The sequence below is a fragment of the Podarcis cretensis genome (assembly GCF_951804945.1).
Source record: "Podarcis cretensis genome assembly, chromosome: 16".
NCBI lineage: Eukaryota > Metazoa > Chordata > Lepidosauria > Squamata > Lacertidae > Podarcis > Podarcis cretensis.
The window spans coordinates 36840220-36857993 of NC_137186.1; the positions used below are offsets into that span (position 1 = coordinate 36840220).

A 17774-nucleotide genomic window follows, 5' to 3' on the forward strand; every position below is an offset into this window, starting at 1 on the left:
GTGCGCTCCCGCTGCTTGGTCCCAGCGCCTGCCAACCTAGCAGTTCGAAAGCACCTCCGGGTGCAAGTAGATAAATAGGGACCGCTTACCAGCGGGAAGGTAAACGGTGTTTCCGTGTGCGGCTCTGGCTCTGGCTCTGGCCAGAGCAGCGATGTCACGCTGGCCACGTGACCCGGAAGTGTCTCCGGACAGCGCTGGCCCCCGGCCTCTTAAGTGAGATGGGCGCACAACCCCAGAGTCTGTCAAGACTGGCCCGTACGGGCAGGGGTACCTTTACCTTTACCTTTTATGCATTTAAAAATGCATATATCTGTGAAGATAACATACAAACATGCATTATATTAGGGGAAACTTATTTGCATAAAATGTGTATTATCAGGCAAAACTGTGTGGGAAGAGAATTTGACACACAAATGCTTGTGAATTTTGAGGAAGGCTTTTTTATTGTAAAAGGCAAACTTACATATGTAGGAGTGTGGAGAGCTGAATTAAAGGTATGGAGTAGGTGGGGGACAGAAAATGAAAAGCTGAGAGAAAAACTGATATTTTTGCCCTTCCCTTCTCTGAAAACAGGTGATGGTCAGGTTGTTTGGACACTTTATTATTCCAAAATAATTTCAACTCTTGATTGGTTTACAGCAGACCATGTGCCATGAATGATGAGTACATAGGGGCGCCTCTCCTGACGTCTTTTGTAGTGTGCATTCATCATGACATGTTTCTTCTGATGTTAATCTGGCTGCTTATACACTATCTTGCTTTCAATACTGTTTGCATCGGCAAAAGTTCTGAGGCTGGCCCACCACTTCATTCCCAGTTGGGGCATTTCCCATAGTTCCCTGCTGAACGCCTGTGATTTTTTTTCATGCCACAAATTCTCCAAGGTGTTTGGCTTTGCTTTTGCTTCACTGTGGTGCAGCAATAGTGTGGTAACGGGAAAACATTACAGAACCACCAATCTAGTAGAATGATGTGCAGATGCCCCTGGTACAAACTGGGTCGTCCCTTAAAGAGTTGCAATGAGACCTGGCAACCAAACCCTGTGTTGTGGGCAGGTTGATTGATTAGCTACAAGACCCAATTGGTAGGTCCCTTGATGCTGGACTTAATCAGGCCAATGGAACGCAAGCTAAACGGATCAAGGGACCTATATATACCTCATAGCTGTCAACGTTTCCCTTTTTTAAGGGAAATTCCCTTATTCCGAATAGGATTCCTCGCAAGAAAAGGGAAAAGTTGACAGCTATGATATACCTATGCACATAACCCAGAGCTTCCTCTTTCAGTGCATGCATTGGAACACCTGCCCACCTCTCCCTATTTTTAGGGCTGTGCGCTTGACCTTGCTATGCCGTTGTGTGCCGTCTGTTGTTGGGACAGGGGCACGGCAGGAATTTTCCCCACTGGGCTGATTGGCTGGTGCCATTTGGGTTTCGCCTGCCGTGTAGCAAATCGTCACAACTTGTAAGGTTGCGGATAGGCTCTGGTTCAGGTGATAGGGATGGGAGAATGCTCTCGCCATCCCTATGTGATGGGTATTCCGTTAAAGGAATCCAGGGACTCAATGGTTTGGTCAACCCCTGTGAGGGGGTTGTGCCTGTGCCTGAGTCCAGGGAGACATTTGGGAGGTGGAGTTAGCCTGTTCCCGGCTTTCCACTTATCCAGGTGTTCACTCTTGGCTGACCTATGCTAGTGCCCTGGGTCAGCACTACCTGCAACAGTACAGGGAGCTAGTTGAACCGGAGCCTATGCAACCATTCACTTGCTGTAATCAATAAGTTGTGGCCTAAATTCTGCCAAAAACCAAACCAAAATTTGAGTCTTGTCTGATTTTATTTAAGGGGGAGATTTAATGGTCTGAACACACAAAGCCACCACTATTATTGTGTCAATGACATCTTTGTCCTCCAGGTTGCTCAGCCAGAATATGTAGAATTGGCAAGCTAGACATGTAAAATTGGAGATCAGAAAGGGACTGATTTTAAAGGAAATGGATAGAGAGGTGCTCTTTCTCCTTCAGAGGTTACATAGGAGTTCTGCGTTAGCCAAGTGAAACTGACTAGTGGGATATTCAGGACAGACAAGAGGAAGCACATAGTTCACACGCCACATAGCTAAACTGTGGAATTTGCTGCTATGAAGATGCGGCTATGAACTATGGCTAGATAGACAGAAAGATGTGGCTGTAGACACTAGATTGGAAGGATTTTAAAAGGGACATATATAAATTAACAGGTGATAGTTTTATCGATGGCTCCTAGTCACAAAGGCAGGTAGAATCCCCATGTTCAGACGCTGCATGCATGGCACTGAGTCCCTGCTGCTGGGGCGCACTAATGCAAAAGGTCTTTTGCTCTCATGCCCTGCTTGTGGGCTTCCCAGAAGGCATCTGATTGGTCACCGTGGGGAAGAGGATGCAGGAGTGGCTGGACCTGTGGTGTGATCCATCAGGGCTCTTCTTATCTTCTTCGGCTATGCTTGGATAATTCAGTTACAGCAGAACTGCCTGTCTTCAGAGGAGGCTGCATGTTGCCTAGGTCTATGAGTCATTGCTCTTGGCTTTTTGCCTCCTCCTAATCACGTCCTTAAGAGCGACTCGATTAGGCTATTTCCGGAGGGCAGATCATTCTCGCCCTTTCATATTCTAAAAATAAACTTTTATTTGAGTACAGGGGTGAAGTGAGCCTTCAGTTTTAATTCATTGTGGGGTTTTTTTAAAAAGTGTCTCAAACAACCAGAAGTTCCAGAACTACTGTTCTGCACACTCAAGTATTGTCTCCACGTTTAAATGAATGAAGCTGTTCAGATTTGGCAAAATTCAGGCTCCGACTTTTTGCTTCATTTTGATGCTTTGTGATAAGTGAACGATATCAGGGCTGCTACTCAGGTCTGGCTGGGCCTAAACTGCCTAGTTTAAAATCAAATTTGTGGGAAGGGAGAGGGTGTGTGTCACATGCCTTGTGTGTAAAAGGTCTCGGGTTCAATTTATAGAATCTGCAGTTAAAGGGGTCAGATAATGTATGACAGCAAAGGACTTCCTTTGTGTGGTGACCTGCTGGTCATTGCATATTCAACAGTATGGGGTTAGATGGGCAAGTTATTTGACCTCTCATATAAAGCAGCTACCTGTGTTCCTAAGCTTACTGTGGAGATCAACCCATTTGACCTCAGCAAGGTCTGCAAGAATTCAGACAGAGTTGGAAAAGACATTTACTTGCACTGGAAAACTTGCTCCTCAAAGTTTGTTCCTAACACAGCGGCTTATTTTCATTTTTGTTTTTTTTGAATAAATATTTTATTAAGTTTTAGAAAAGACAACAAACATAAGAAACAACAAAAACAAATACAGAAAAATACAAAATTATAAAATACAGAAAAAATAAAGAAAAAATAATTTCAAAAAGGAAGAAAAAACAACACATTTTAAGAAAAAAGAGAAAAAACACAAAAATCCCTCTTTTTACTTCTCATCTTTGATTCACTTATTTTCTTGACTTCCTCACATCTCCCTCTTTTGTATCCCTGTTGCAAATTAATTCAGCAAATTATCCATCCAATCCTATTTTTAACCTCGTTGCTAGAACCCCTTCAGTTCATTTCAATGCCATTAACTTTCAAAAATTTTACAAAATTTCTTCCAATCTTCTTCCACCAACTCTTCTCCCTGGTCTCGGATTCTGCCAGTCATTTCCGCCATCTCCATATATTCTATTACTTGCATCTGCCATTCTTCCAGAGTGGGTAGGTCTTGTGTCTTCCAATGCTTTGCGATGAGTATTCTTGCTGCTGCTGTTGCATACATAAAAAAATTCCTGTCCTTCTTTAACACCAATTGGCCGACTAAGCCCAGGAGAAAGGCCTCTGGTTTCTTGGGGAAAGTGTACTTAAGTACCTTTTTTAGTTCATTATATATCATCTCCCAGAAAGCCTTGATCCTTGGGCACGTCCACCAAAGGTGAAAGAATGTACCTTCTGTTTCTTTACATTTCCAACATTTATTATCGGGCAAATGATATATTTTTGCAAGCTTGACTGGGGTCATGTACCACCTGTACATCATTTTCATAATGTTTTCTCTTAGGGCATTACATGCCATAAATTTAATCCCGGTGGTCCACAACTTCTCCCAGTCAGCAAACATGATGTTATATCCTATATCTTGTGCCCATTTTATCATAGCTGGTTTTACCATTTCTTCCTCAGTGTTCCATTTCAACAGCAAGTTATACATTCTTGATAATATCTTAGCATTGGGTTCTAACAATTCTGTCTCTAACTTTGATTTTTCCACCTGGAAACCCACTTTTTTATCCTGGTTGCAGGCCTCTCTTATTTGAAAATAATGTAACCAGTCTCGCACCTTATCTTTAAGTTTCTCATAACTCTGCAATTTCAATTTGTCATCTTCCTGTTCCAAAATTTCCCAATATTTTGGCCATTTAGTCTCCATATTAAGTTTTTTCAGAGCTTTCGCTTCCATGGGTGAGAGCCACCTTGGGGTTTTACTTTCCAAAAAATCTTTATATCTCGACCATACATTAAACAATGCTTTCCTGACAATATGGTTTTTAAAGGCTTTATGTACTTTGACCTTGCCATACCACAAATATGCATGCCACCCGAATACATTATCATAACCTTCAAGATCTAAGATGTCTGTGTTCTCAAGAAGTAGCCATTCCTTCAACCAGCAAAAGGCTGCTGATTCATAATAAAGTTTCAAATCTGGCAGGGCAAACCCCCCTCTATCTTTAGCATCCGTAAGTATCTTAAATTTTATTCTGGGCTTTTTGCCCTGCCAGACAAATCTAGAGATATCTCTTTGCCACCTCTTGAAACAATCCATCTTGTCAATAATTTGCAAAGATTGAAACAAAAACAGCATTCAGCGGCTTATTTTCAGTGTCTGACCCTGATCGGGCAGTTTCTCAGTAGTATGTAACATGTTTTAATGTGCCTGAGCAACTGAAAGATAGAGCTTTAGGGAAATAAAAGATATGGGTACCCTTATTAGGGATCTATTGGCAAGGCCAGTGTGGTGTAGTGGTTAAGAGCAGTAGATTTGTAATCTGGGGAACCGGGTTCGCGTCTCTGCTCCTCCACATGCAGCTGCTGGGTGACCTTGGGCCAGTCACACTTCTCTGAAGTCTCTCAGCCTCACTCACCTCACAGAGTGTTTGTTGTGGGGGAGGAAGGGAAAGGAGAATGTTAGCCGCTTTGAGACTCCTTCGGAAAGTGATAAAGCAGAATATCAACTCCAAACTCTTCTTCTTCTCTTCTTCCAGAGCCATTGGCCAAAACTGATAGCAGGAGACACCCAAGCAACTCCATCAGATCATAGCCCCCAAACTCACCTAAAAACTGAATTGAGACCAGGTCTGCAAGACAGGAAGAGCAGGTTCCAGGATCTGGCCTGAAAGCTAATGATGCATCCACTTTGCAGAAGCTTAGCAGCTGTGGGTCTGGTCAGTGAATGGATGGGAGACACACCTGCAAACCTTGTCCAAATGGTATTGAGCAAAGCCTGCTCAGCCATTAGGCAGGGTAACTTTCCTGCCTCAGGTGACAGAAGCCCCCCTAAGTGGCACATCCACAGGTGTCCTGCCAGAGAATTGGGGCAGTATTGCTTTCAAAATTGGTGTGATTGTGCCCCAAATCACTGCCAGTGGTTGTGGCACTTCTCCCCCAGAGGTGGCTGTGGCAGGGTGTGCAGTGGTGGCAGGGCAGGCGGCTGTGGTAGGAACAAGTTGTTGGTGGTGATGATGTTGGCAGCCACGGCAGCATTAGCAGCAATAGGCAAAATAAGCTGCACCACCTCTGGTCTTGAGTTGCATGGAAAAAAGTGGGGTGTATGATGATGATGATGATGATGATGATGATGATGAAGTTTATTATCTGCCCTTTACTAGCAGGTCCCAGGGTGGGTTACAATTCAAAATTGGGAGTAAAAAAGCAGTTTAAGCAGACTGCAGCCACAACAATAGGGTGGGTCCTGAAAGCAGATGTCTTGGGTGTCCAACACACCAGGGTTAAGAGGCGTGTCTTCGGCATTTTCTGATAGCTTTTTATGGAATGCAAGGATATGATGGCGAACTCCAGCTCTTCAAAAAGGTTCAGCCCTGTGTGTGGGCTGGCAGGCAGGCATGGAACACCAGGTAAATCAGGATAGCCTGATGGCAAACAGCAACAGCTTTACCGCTCAAAGAATCTGAGCTCCTGTTTGCAAAACCTTCCTGAAATTCATAAAAAAGCTTGCTACGTAGTTCCAGTGGCCTGCAGGTTGCCGAGAAGCAACAGGTAGCCCTGAGGCAGAAACCCAAAATAAGCCAGAGAGATCTAAGCCAAGGGCCTCAATCCTGGGCACCCTAGAGATCCCTAATATTGCAAGAATCCCTGGGTCAAACTGGGTCAAATAATTAAAATTTCTGGGTAAGGGGTCCCTTGGGGCACCCATCTGTGCGCTTTGAGTGCGACTTAGCCTAGTAGGGTAACATCAATTCCTGCTGTGCCCTATTCCTCTGCCAACATGTTATTGCAACATTTTCTAGCTGTTGGTTTAAGCCTGGAGTTGCCAGTATGGTGCCCCCAGACACCACTTTGTGCCCTCCAAGGCCTCCTGCTCCTCCTGATTTTGATTTTTTTTTTAATTAAAACAATATATTAATTTATCTTTGGGAGACAAGCTCCTGCTTCGAGCCAGCCAGCCATCTTGCTTCCTTCCTCCCTGAATGCCTCTGAGCTCCGCCATAAACCTCATGGGCTTAGTGGCATTCTTAGAATAGGAAAGGTGGGGCAGCTGAAGCTGGTCCTTCGCTTTCCAGTGTTCCAAGACAGTCTGATTTGTTTTGTTTTAATGAAAAGCAAAAAGGCTTTGAAAGACTTGCTCACCCCTTCTCCTCTATTTAGCCTAATGGTTTCCAGCTTCTCTTAATTGAAACATTGCCCAGTGCCCAGAATACTGCATTTATTAAGCTTGGTTGGTAAACCAGAGCCTGCAATTTATGTTCCTCTGCATTGCCTGGCAAAATAAGATCTGGCAGCTTTTGTGCCTTTCTCTGTCGACAGCGTTCGCACTTGAGAGTTTTGCAGATGAATTGGACAGAATTTCTTCTTTGAAAACCCTCGAGCACAAGGGTGTTCAATAAACGGAGGCAGGGCAAGAAGCAATGCTTGAGCCCTGCCGGAGGCAATCAAGACCTCAGTGACTTCAAATCCATCCTGAGAAGATGGTGGCAGAGAAAGAGGGCTTTCTCCCACTTCCCCTTGCCAAACACAACTGCAGAAGCCATTGAGACAGGCAGAAAGAACTCTGAAGCAGACTAGCAGACTAGCAATGGCTTCACCATCCAAGCCTCACACCGTGATGGAGAACAGTGTGCCTTCAATTGGTTCATCTGGCATCAACCAGGAAAGGGGCCTTCTTTGTGGTGGCACCTACATTCTGAAATTCCAGTGCTCTATAGAGTCCATGGGAACCTTCAGCGATGCTTTCCCACTAGTAGTTGAAGACATTCTTGTTCGCCCAAGCCTTTCTCAACCCTTGATCAACTTGGTTCACTCTTTGTTATTTTTGTTGTACATGCTTGGTCTTCTGTATGATTTTACGAACTGTCGTTGATTTACATTGTTGTACACCACTTTGATGCATTTTGTGGAAAATGGTATCACAGAAGCATTGAATTGTAAGGTTGGAAGCAATCCCAAGGAACATCTGGTTCAACTCCCTACAATGCAGGAATCGCAGCTGAAGAATCTCTGGCCAATGGTTGGCTGGGGAGAACCTTGCCGGAGCTCCAGGCAGAAGGAGGCAGCCTGAGCCACACCTGTCCACTCACTAGGAGAAATCCACAGGGACATGGTCTTGGTCATCTCTTCTTCTCTGCAGGGAAGCTGTGTACAAAGGACTGCCCTGCAGGATCAGCAAGAGGAAGCACCAATCCTGCCTGGTCCAGAGTGTTCCTTTGCAAATGGCTTTTCTGCAACGAAGCCACCTGCAAAAAAAGTGCCCCAAACCCAGCAGGATTGGGTTCCTCCTCTGAACAGCTGTTCAGCGAAGGCATCAATCTTGCTTCTTTGTGAGCAGCTTCTTTCAGTAAGGATAGTCAAGCATCAGAGCCCTGTATTCTTCTGGCAATGAGGGTAGGTCTATTTTGCAGGGTTTTTGTACCTGATAGCTGCCTCTCCTTCTTACCTGACCCCTCCCCTCCCAGCCTTGCAGACATACCTTGCTCTGGGTAATCCAACACAACCTGTAGCGTTCTTTGGCTGTCTGTATCTGACTCATCTCAGTGGCACACTTTGGGCTTCCAGATTTCAGAGGTGCGCTGTACAACCACTTGTCTTCAGTACTTAATTGTTCTGGCACTCCCTGCGGCACCCTCTCGGCTTGGCGCCCAGTGCGGGCGAATCAGTTGCACTCCCCTAAATCTGCCTCTGTTCATCTGATGCCAGATTTGGCTTGGACTCAACCAAATCTGGTGCACAGCCCAAATATATATACAGTGGTACCTTGGTTCTCAAACACCTTGGTACTCAAACAATTTGGAACCCAAACACTGCAAACCCGGAAGTAAGTGTTCTGGTTTGCGAACTTCTTTCAGAAGCTGAACGTGCTCTGTTTTGAGTGTTACGCTTCCGTTTTGAGTGTTACGCTAAGGTTTGTCTGTTTTTGCTATTTACCATATTTTTTGCTCTATAAGATGCACCGGACCATAAGATGCACCTAGTTTTAGAGGGGAAGAACAAGAAAAAAACCATTCTCTTCCTCTCTGTGCAGCACCCCTTCAGTGAAGCCATGGAGCCTGCATTCGCTCCATAAGACGCACACACATTTCCCCTTACTTTTTGTTTTTGCGACTCTTTTTTCATTTTTGTGGCTGTGTGGAACCCAGTTCAGCTACTGACTGATTGATTGTGTGGCTACAGTACATTGTTTATTGCTTTCATTTTATGGATCAACGGTCTTGTTAGATAGTAAAATTCAGATTAAATTGCTGTTTTAGGGGTTGTTTTTAACTGTCTGGAATGGGTTAATCCATTTTGCATTACTTTCTATGAGAAAGCACGCCTTGGTTTTGGAATGCTTTGGTTTTGGAACAGACTTTCAGAATGGGTTAAGTTTGAGAACTAAGGTACCACTGTATGTGTGTGCAGTTTTGGAGTAGGGAAGAGACTGCAATTTGTCTCCCCTCCTCCTTGAAACTAGTGCATTATTATATTCAGAAATGGTTCTGCAAAGAAACATCAAAAATGAACTCTCTCTTTTTTTAAAAATAAAATGTTGCCTTCTGCTAATGGTCAGTTATCTCATGCTCATTTATTGAGGCCTTGATTCATTGAGTTTATATTCAAGGAATGATTTGGTTAATTAAACTTCTTCATTTTTTTTGCATTTGTTCTTGCTTTTCTCTGGGCCTTCACATTGCGGGCCATGGGGTGCAAACAGTCAGTCAGCAGAATCTTTGGGCAAAGCCCTGTGTGACTGCCACAGAGCATGGCACTCGCTGCTGAGATTCAATTTATACAGTGGGCATTATGCCAGTGCAGCTTGTGAATGGTGTGTGTGCGTGTGTGTGCACATGCAACAGCTCTGGGAACTGGCAGAGAGGCTGAGCGATTCAGCCTTGCAGAGTTAAGCAAGCATTTCAGATGCGCCTTGATTCTTGGGCTGTTCTTCTCTCCAGCAAATCCCCCTCTCTGTGAAAATCCAGCGCCGCCTGTAAACATTGTCAGATAAAGGAGTTTTCCTTGGTTACCATGCTGAACTCTTGGCAGGCGTAATAACCCAATGATTTGGCCCCAGGGTTACTACCATGAGTGATGCGTGCTGATCAGATAATGAGAGGAACAAATACTTTGGGGGAAAAGGAGGGTATGCTTTCTCTTCTCCTTTTTTTCCTGCATTTTCCCTATTCATCAGCAGTCTGTTCTTTTGAAATGAGAAGGGCAGAGAGCGCAGAGAGAAGGTTTGTTGCCGGTTGTCAGTTGTTTTAGCAGCCTGATTATTATTATTATTATTATTATTATTATTATTATTATTAAAGATTTTCTTGATTTACAAAAGTGTGTGCAATGTCTCTCTCTCGTATTCCCCCCCCCCACATAACATTTTAACAAATCAGTTTCATTTGTTGAGACATTAGGAAGAAAAGGGGGAAAGATGGGTGGGGGTGGGGTCTGGTGGCGATGTTTCTATTTTACTTAATTTATGTAGGGTTTGGTGTCAGCGTTGGTTGTGCAGGTTCTTTGTTGTTCGCTTGTGTTCCTTTGGTGCTGAGAGAGGTTGGGGTTGGCCTAGGGTGTGGTTGTTCATTTGTGGTTGGCTGTGGTGGTCTTCGTTTTCATGTGTGAGTTTTAAATTGTCTTGTGGTGGAAAGATCTTGCTCCACCTTGGGTAATGGAGGGAAGCTGAGTTGTCAAGTCAGCTGGGAATGAATCTGGGATTGCTTTCTGGAGGGAGAGAGAGACGTGTTGTTTGTATGAAAGGCTAGGGAGACTGACACTTTTCTAATCTGTTCAATTGGCATGGTTTTCAGCATGACATCCTACATTCACAATGTCTTGCCAGGCTGTCTAACAAGAAAGCCTTATCATTTATGACGGGGCTTAATTTAATCTGTTTTATGGATTCTTCTCCTCATTGTTGGTTATTTGCCTTTCTATGTCCATCACGATTAGCTATGAAATTCCATGACGAAGGAAGAGGAGGGGGAACCAACTGAAGTGAACAACTTCTTCGCATCAGGGATTGCCATCACTTCATAAAATATCTATGTTAGAAGTAGTGCAGAGCTTCCCCCGCCCCCAATCATTGATAGTAATAATAATAATAATAATAATAATAATAATAATAATAATAATAATTTATTATTTATACCCCGCCCAGCTGGCTGAGTCTCCCCAGCCACTCTGGGTGGCTCCCAATCAAGTGTTAAAAACAGTACAGCGTTACATATTAAAAACTTCCCTGAACAGGGCTGCCTTCAGAGGTCTTCTGAATGTCAGGTAGTTGTTTATCTCTTTGACATCTGCTGGGAGGGCGTTCCACAGGGCGGGCGCCACTACTGAGAAGGCCCTCTGTCTGGTTCCCTGTATCCTCACTTCTCACAATGAGGGGACCGCCAGAAGGCCCTTGGCGCGGGATCTCAGTGTCCGGGCTGAACGATGGGGGTGGAGATGCTCTTTCAGGTATACAGATGATACCTTCCAGGTGCTTTGGACTGCAGCAGCACCCAGCATGGTTAAAGGTCAGGGGTGATCTGATTCGGAGTCCACAACATCCAGAAGGTGAGCATGTTCACTGCCCTGACTTTACACTCACAGATTCTATCCTATTACCTGTTGAAGCAAGGATAGGGACCTTGTGGCTTTCCATGTGTTGTTGGACTACAAATCCCATCATCCCTGCCCATTGGCCTTGCTGTTTGTCCTTATGGGTGTTGGAGTCCAACAGCATCTGAATGGCCACAGGTTCCCATCCTTGTCATAAAGGGCTGGGGAAACCTGAGACACTGGAAGAGTGTGGGAGAAGAGCCTGGAGAAAAGAAGATCAAGATGGGACATGATAGCCATCTTCAGATCTCTTCATACATCATGCAGACAATGGGGTAAACTCATTCTCTGCTGTTCCAGAGAGCAGAACTGAGACCAGCACAAAGTATTGCAAAATGATAAGAACTGATCAACAAAGGAACAGACTGCCTTAGGAGGTGTTGGCCTCTTCTGTGGCAATATAGGTCCCATCTTTGCTGTACATTTAAAGGAGTATTATACCACTTTATGAAGGGACGTGGGTGGTGCTGTGGTCTAAACCACAGAGCCTAGGACTTGCCCATCAGAAGGTTGGCGGTTTGAATCCCCGTGACGGGGTGAGCTCCTGTTGCTCGGTCCCTGCTCCTGCCAACCTAGCAGTTCAAAAGCATGTCAAAATGCAAGTAGATAAATAGGTACCGCTCCAGTGGGAAGGTAAACAGTGTTTCTGTGTGCTGCTCTGGTTCGCCAGAAGCAGCTTAGTCATGCTGGCCACATGACCCGGAAGCTGTACGCCGGCTCCCTCGGCCAATAAAGCGAGATGAGCGCCGCAACCCCAGCGTCGGCCACGACTGGACCTAATGGTCAGGGGTCCCTTTACCCTTTATCTTATACCAGTTTATAACAGCCATGGCTTTCCAGGGGACCATAGTATGTTAAGAGTGCTGGGAGCTCTTCTCACAGAGCTACAATTTCCAGAGTGGTTTAACAACCAAAGCTCTCTTTTCAGGGAACATTCTCATTTCGTTTCATTTGAATCGACTGGTTCAGGTACTACTCTCTGGAGCAGGGGTCAGCAAACTTTTTCAGCAGAGGGCCGGGTCCACTTTCCCTCAGACCTTGTGCGTGGCTGGAGTATATTTGGAAGAAGAAGAAAATGAACGAATTCCTATGCCCCCAAAATAACCCAGAGATGCATTTTAAATAAAAGGACACATTCTACTCATGTAAGAACACGCTGATTCCTGGACCGTCCGCGGGCTGGATTTAGAAGGCGATTGGACTGGATCCAGCCCCTGGGCCTTAGTTTGCCTACCCATGCTCTGGAGCAACAGATAACAAAATTGCTCCATCTTCAGATATTTTAAGATTGCTATCATATCTCCTTTCAGTTTCCTCTTCTCCAGGCTAAATTGCCCAACTCCCTCAACCATTCCTCATAAGGCTTGGTTTCCAGACACTTGAGCATCTTGGCTGCCCTCCTCTGCACACCTTCCAGCTTGTCAATATCCTTCCTAAACTGCGATGCTCAGAACTGGACACAGTGCGCCGGGTGGTATCTGATCAAGGCAAAATAAAATAGTACTATTTCCCTTGATCAGTACACTTTACTTCTGTTCTGGACCTAGGACCTTTGCAGCAACACTTTGTTCAAAAATAAGTACCCCATCTCCCATGAAGACGAAAAGACTAGTTTTGCCAGAAATCCAAGGAATATCAGTTTGTCATTCAAAGTTCCGCTCTCCCCTTGCTTTCTTTTACATCCGGATTAGTACCGTATTTTTTTGCTCTATAGCACTCACTTTTTCCCTCCTAAAAAAATAAGGGGAAATGTGTGTGCATCTTATGGAGCGAATGCAGGCTGCGCAGCTATCCCAGAAGCCAGAACAGCAAGAGGGATTGCTGCTTTCGCTGCGCAGCGATCCCTCTTGCTGTTCTGGCTTCTGAGATTCAGAATATTTTTTTCCTTGTTTTCCTCCTCCAAAAACTAGGTGCGTCTTGTGGTCTGGTGCGTCTTATAGAGCGAAAAATACGGTAACTGGAGGCAGGCAACTTTTCCCAAAAGGGCCAAATTTAGCCCCAGTGCTCTCCATTTACTGACCTCCAGCATGCCCCCAAGCCTGATGTTTGTTCAAGACCTGCTATTGATTTTTTGTGTGACATTTAACACAAAAAGATGCTTGCAAAGAAAATGCAAAATATTAGTTTCACTTCAACAGGGGGAAAGCTGCAGGGACGGAAGCAGTTTCCACCACCGTCACCACAGGAATTCAACTTTCAAATTATTAACAACTATAAGGAACTGGAAGTGAGCATTTGAGCCAAGGGATTGCCTTAGGAGACCATTTCTCTTAATGCCTATTTCACTGGCTTCTATAGCAATCATCTCTCTAAATTTAGGAGCTATCCCTTAAGAGATTATTATTATTGCAGCATTAGGAACTAGCTATATTTGGCCTTTTGAACTACTCCAGTGAATTCTTTTCAGAGTCCAAAACATAGCTGTTTTATGCAAAACAAGTGGAGAGAAATAAATACACAGGCACACACAACCCAATGAATTCTTATATTCCACTAATATTGATAAAGAGGAAATTGGCAGGTTATTTTTATTTTATTTCTTTTGCAAAACAGGCACAGAAGAGAAGAATGTTTGATTCTGTATGCAAGCCTTGCAAGAGTTTTGCTTCTCGGTCAGCTTTGCTGTAAATAATAGGTAGAAGACTTGTGGGTGGGGAAGAATCTTTTTGTAGCAGAATCCTAAATGCATGGTTGCTCAGAGGTAAGCCCCATTGCATCGAATGAGGCAAATTTCCAAGTAAGCCTGCATACGTTTGTAGCTTTCAAAAGTCAGGCACTGAATAACAAATCCATGTCTCTGGCATGTTAGTTTGTACATGAAAGGATATTTTGGTATGGAGGAGCATTTGATCATGTGAACCCCAAACTGCAGTCAAAAGTAGTTTACTTACAGTTTGTGAGCCCTCTAGGTCTGTTAAAAAAAGGAGGGAAAGTTAGGCTGACATCTGGAACGCAGACTGATCTTCAAGCCCAGTTGTGTCTAATGCAAAATCTGGAGTTTGTCAAGACTGAGGCTGCATGCGCATCATGTATTTAAAGCGGATTTAAAACACCCTCCCCAAAGCATTCTGGGAACGGCTGTTTCTTAAGGGTGCTGGGAATTGTAGCTCAGTGAGGGGGGCGAACTACAGTTCCCAGGATTCTTTGGGTGTGTGTGCTCTAAATGAATTGATTGAGGCCAAACTCGTTTATTTTTTTCATCTTGCTTCCCCCACCTGCTGCTCATTCCTCCCCAACACTTCCTCTACCCCAATTGTGTGGAACGATTTTTAGATTGTGAGCCTAAAGGCAAGAGTCTTTGTTTTCCTTTTATTGGTTCTTTTTCTTTTCCTTTTTTAAAAAACCCCTGCCACATAGCACCCAGTAACTTGAAATGTTTTATAAACAAAATACAGTGGTGCCTCGCAAGACGAAATTAATCCGTTCCGTGAGGCTCTTCGTCTAGCGGTTTTTTCGTCTTGCGAAGCAAGCCCATTGACAGCTTAGCGGATTAGCGCTATTAGCGGTTTAGCGGCTTTTAGCGGATCAGCTGATAAGCTGCTTAGGGCTTAGGAAAAGGGGGGGGGAAGGGAAAAAACCCCGCAGGAACTCGCAAGACATTTTCGTCTTGCGAAGCAAGCCCATAGGGAAATTCGTTTTGCGAAGCGCCTCCAAAATGGAAAACCCTTTCGTCTAGCGGGTTTTCCGTCTTGCGAGACGTTCGTCTTGCGGGGCACCACTGTATGACGCTGGGTTCTAACTCTACAACTTGATGATTCTATGATGCAATGTACAGTGGTACCTCAGGTTACAAACATCTCAGGTTACAGACACTGCTAACCTGGAAGTAGTACCTCGGGTTAAGAAATTTACCTCAGGATGAAAACAGGAATCATGCGCGGCAGCAGCGGGAGGCCCCATTAGCTAAAGTGGTACCTCAGGTTAAGAAGGGTTTCAGGTTAAGAACGGACCTCCGGAACAAATTAAGATCTTAACCCAAGGTACCACTGTAATTGCAAGTGAAGACAGCATTCACAAGAGCATGGGTAGGCAAACTAAGGCTCGAGGGCTGGATTCGGCCCAATTGTCTTCTAAATCCAGTCCACGGACGGTCCGGGAATCAGTGTGTTTTTACATGAGTAGAATATGTCCTTTTATTTAAAATGCATCTCTGGGTTATTTGTGGGGCAAAGGAATTCGTTCATTATTTTTCCCCCGAAATATAATCCGGCCCCCCACAAGGTCTGAGGGACAGTGGACTGGCCCCCTGCTGAAAAACATCCTCTTGGACTCCAACCAGCATTGCTAAGGGATTGTGAGGAATGAAGTGAGCTGGAGTCTATCAACATTTAGAGAGTCAAAAACTAGCCCCCCCTAGCATGTTATTGGTCAATATAACTAAAGTGAACATGACTTTCTAGAGTTTCTATTATTAGAAACTATATGTGACTTTACAGAGTTTCTGTTATTAGAAGCTATATGTGATTCTCCAGAATTTCAGGTCAGGATCAAGGGCCTCTCCCAGTCCAACCTAGAGTTGTAGGACATTGAACCCAGGGACCTTCTGCATTCAAAGTAGATGTTCTCCAGAGTCTTTTCCCCGTCTATATGGCAGAGAAAGCTCCCCCCCCCCCTTTGAACAAAGTTGAGCATAGCTTTGTGGACCCCAAACCCATGAGTAATAAGAAATGGATTAAGCTGACATTCTCTCCCTGCTTACCCTTCGGGAAGATCAGAAGCGTAAGCAGGGTCGCCGAAATGAAACAACAGCAGATTTTTCTGGAAGAATTTCAAAGGAAGCAAAATATGATTTTCCTCCTACTTGTTTTGGCTTACAGTGCAAGTTCATTTTCAAATTAACAGCTCATTCTTGTAAGACAGACGTGAAGATTTAAAAGTAGCAGAGCCAGTTTCAGAACAGTCCCATTACATTTCATATACACATTTCATTTTCTGTTCCAGGGAAAACTCTGGTGCTGCAAGTTTCCAGTAGTTTTGCTGGAATTAAGATTGGGGGAGGGAGGGAGGGAGGGACAGCTGTGGAAGGCACTGATTGGCTCATGCCTGTGATGTCTCTGCCTTTGAGGACCAAGGTACACTTTGTGTGTGAAGACCCCCAAACCCCCTCCAAAATAAATCACACAGGACACAGAATATTTGTTTAAGATTTTTTGGCGTTAATTTGGCCACAACTTTATTGATTACAGCATGTGAGTGGTTGCTTAGGCATTGGTTCAGACTACCTGAACAGGAACAGGACTGACAGCTGGAACCTCCAGAGGTCAGTAAGGGAAAACATACTGGGGGAGCACAGAGGCGGATTTTCACCTTAGTTCACCCCCAGATGCTCCCAGGAACTCTGGCATGGCCCTACCCCTGAGAGGGGATTGGACAGAGCAAATCGAGCCCCTGGATTCCTTTCACGGAATTCCCTAGCAGCAGCAACAACAAATAATTAGGGCCAGGCACAGCCAATCCATAATCGCCTCCACCAAAGAATGAACCAATGCCTAACCGCCAACCTTACAAAGTTGTGAGGATTTGCTACACGGTAGGCAAAAACCAAATGGCACCAGCCAATCAGCCAAGTGGCAAAATTCCTACCGGGCCCCTGCTCCAAAAACAGATGACCCCTAGACAGGCATAGCAAGGTCAAAAACACAACCTTAAATTATAGGGAGGGAGGGAGATCTGCTGTGTGATGCGAAAGAGAAAGTACTTTGCCTTGTGCAGCCCCTTAAATAGCCCCTTAGTTGCCAATCAAACCCCAACCTACAGAAAATTTTCCCCAGTAACAAAGGAGGGACCAATGAGGTGCGGACGTCATCCAAACGGGCCCGTCCCAGCAACAAGAAGACAGTTGGGTGATCTCACCGCAACCTGTGGCTCCCCATGATTTGGAGGACACGATTTGCTTAAATTCTGTCATTTGTATTGATGTAAACCACCAGAACGTATTTTGTATAGCTAACTGTTTAGCTCTATCCCCAGAATATTTTATCTTACTGCTATGGCTAGTGGCTAATGCAAATAAAGTTTCTATCATCTATCTTGGTTTAAATGCATATGTGCATCTCATGTGCAATGGGTTATTTTAAAACAGCAACTACAACAACAAACCCAAATGTCATCATCTTGGAAATTAATGGGATTGGCTCCAACAAGGGATTTATTCCCAATGCAAAGGCTAGCTTTAGAGAAAGGAGTTTTCTCAAGCCCACAGCTGGAAGGAAAATGTTAAATTCTTTCACCGTGCCTTATCTGATCCCATTAATTATCACCCTCCCCTCTTGGCTAATACAGTTTGCATTTACCTCCCCTAAAAATGCAAATATGCATTAAAATCATGTCTAGTTTGGCACAAACATGCACCTGAGAACATCCTTTAGATGCTGCTCGTGTTTTCAGAATACATCAGGCCACATTAGCCAAGTTGCATACAGATGTTCCCTTAAATGAGCGCA

At 44.5% G+C, this 17774-nt stretch overlaps 1 protein-coding gene across 2 annotated transcripts in view; it reads left to right on the forward strand.

Moving 5' to 3' along the window:
• The window catches only part of RIMBP2 (RIMS binding protein 2), a 187907-nt gene that overhangs the window by 36290 nt on the left and 133843 nt on the right, over positions 1 to 17774 (forward strand). The window lies entirely within an intron of this gene.